The following is a 2561-nucleotide window of genomic DNA, read 5'->3' on the forward strand; positions in this document are numbered from 1 at the left end:
TAATAGACTGCCAAAGCTTCACGGGCCTTGGATGCCACACAAATATTTCTGTTTTACAAATAAGGCAGCTGGGATCCACAGAGGGAAAGGGACTCCATACTAAGGCAGTGGATCCGAAACCTGGCTGATCACTGCTCTTTCATTTCATTTCATTCAGCAAATGCTTACTGCACGCTCTGTGCTAGCACACTACTCTTGGTGTTGGGCATACGGTGGTGGTTGTGACAGCTATGGTTCTTACCGTTTTATATGCCCAGCACCAAGAACACTGCATAGTGATGGACAGGGGATGAGTGACCAGGGAAGAGTGGGGAGGTCTGGGAAAGAAAGGCTTGTGCTGAGATCTGAAGGAGCTGTCCATTCAGGCTGCTGAAACAGAATACAATAAAGTGGGCAGTTGATAGTCGTAATTTATTTCTCACAGTTTTGGAGACTGGGAAGTCCATGATCAAGGCAACAGCAGATTTCGTGTCTGGCAAGAGCCCACTTTCTGGTTCACAGGTGCCTATCTTTTCACTGTGTCTTCACAAGTCAGAAGGCACCTGGGAGCTCCCCAGCACCTCTTTGATAAGGGCACGAATCTCATTCATGAGGGCCCCACCCTCATGACCTAATCACCCCCGAAAGCCCCACCTTTAAATACCATCACACTGGGGAATAGATTTCAACATACACATTTTAGGGCCACATGACATTTGGTCTATAGGACTAGATGTGGGATGATCAAAGGGATGGGTCAGGAACCATTCCAGACAAAGGGAGTGGTGAGAACACAGGCTCTAAGATGGAAAGGAGATCAGAATGTTTAAGAGATGGCCCAGCAATGTGAGCATGGGGCAAGAGGAAAGAGCTATGGTTGGAGGCGTAGGACATGGCCAGGACATGTAAAAATTTATAGGTCATTGAAAGAGTATGGATTTTTTAAAAATTGTAACAGGCTGTCAGCTTGTCATCAAATTTAACTTTTTTAAGAGGGCATTTTCTTTGTTGTTTTTATTGTTTTGATCTAGATTGTTGGGACTAGGCTTCTGATGAGTCAGATGGGATGATGGACTGGCATGGTTACTGGCCAGTTCCTGGGGTTGCAAGTCAGCTCCTTCCACTGAATTAATGAATCTCTTGCCACCCTCTGGGCAAACATGAAACCCACTAGACAAGGTAAAATTGGCCAAATTTTAGCCACACACACAAGTTTTACCTAAAAATACGATGTGATCATCTTTGAGCAGATTGTAGCATAGGCTAGCTAAGTTTGGGGAAAACGAAACCAGCAAGGTCTTCCATCCATGAAGTTGATGAATTTGACCCCTCCCCCTGGTCAGGCTGGTCACCCCAGTAGGGTAGACCCAACCACACTTATGCCACCCCCACACAGATGAAAATCTCTTCTGATTGCACCACGGGCTGATAACCCAGAGGGTGGCAAGCAGTGAGTCAGTGCCAACCTCACAGAAATGGGACAGACAAGGACTACATGGGATGGACCTGGAGCTGGTGGCCCCCAAATTGCCTTCAGTGACCTCGAAGGCTAGGAGCTGGCTGGCTGTCTGCTGTTGTTGTGGCTTGGCTTTATGCTGTCAACCTCTCCCACTGGGGGTAAGATGACATGGGGGTACAGAACAGGGTGAGCACACACCTGGGGAAGGAAACCCATGACCTAAATGTTAACTGGCCACCAGCCATCAAAGTGTAGTAGAGATTTCAAAAGCATTCAAGGGCCTGGGCCTTCCCAACTAGTGTTGAGGCTCACATTAGACGGCACTTTCAACATCAGCACCGCGAGACCTGACTGGGAATGCCCGCCCTGCCTCCTCAATAGCTGTGTGAACCTTGGCCTCTCTGGGTCTCATTTGGCTTCTCTGGGCAGTGGGAAAGCTGAACGGGACCTTGCCAACATCACAGGGTTGCGTTCCAAGTCCCAAAGGAAGTAATGTGTGTGAAAGGGATTTGGGAAGGATAGAGAGCCACATAAAATGTCTGATGAGGCTTTACAAGCTCTGGGAAGTGTGGGAAATCAGGAAGTTCATCAAAGAGTTGATATGGATGCTGAAAGGATCAAAAGGAAAACTTCAGAGGACAGGCTGTAGGAACTGAGATTTGTCCATGTTAAACAGGAGAGGTCGAGGGCCGTATCCAGCCTGGGACTGGTTCTTATTCAAAACATCATGACGAACTTCTTTCATGTCTCCTGAAGAGAAAACAAAATAAAATGCATAAAAAAACCAAAAAAGGAGTGTTTTCTATCTCTGAAGAATGAATGTCTTGCAAGCGTGTTAAATACCAGAATGTGTTACTAAAGCAAGTTTGGTATTTTTTCTCTAATGGCTTTACAGGAGATTTGTACCTGAGTGTGGGTGGCTTAAATGTGATTCTGGCTGAAGATAAGGGAAGACACTACACTACAAACAGAGCTTTTCTTTCTTTCTTTCTTTCTTTCTTTCTTTCTTTCTTTCTTTCTTTCTTTCTTTCTTTCTTTCTCTCTCTCTCTTTCTTTCTCTCTCTCTCTCTCTTTCTTTCTTTCTCTCTCTCTCTCTCTCTCTTTCTTTCTTTCTTTTCTTTCT

The 2561-nt window shown here is 45.7% G+C and overlaps 1 long non-coding RNA gene across 1 annotated transcript in view; it reads right to left on the reverse strand.

Annotated features, from left to right (window-relative positions):
* Positions 1-399: 399 nt before the first annotated feature.
* LOC141371348 (uncharacterized) overlaps positions 400-2561 on the reverse strand; it is a 75603-nt gene continuing 73441 nt past the window's right edge. The window contains exon 6 of the long non-coding RNA XR_012376243.1: positions 400-2188. This is a non-coding gene — a long non-coding RNA (uncharacterized lncRNA). The remainder of the gene's footprint in view (positions 2189-2561) is intronic.

The sequence above is a fragment of the Callorhinus ursinus genome, unplaced genomic scaffold (assembly GCF_003265705.2).
Source record: "Callorhinus ursinus isolate GAN/ISIS: 27379988/994484 unplaced genomic scaffold, GSC_fseal_2.0 scaffold69, whole genome shotgun sequence".
NCBI lineage: Eukaryota > Metazoa > Chordata > Mammalia > Carnivora > Otariidae > Callorhinus > Callorhinus ursinus.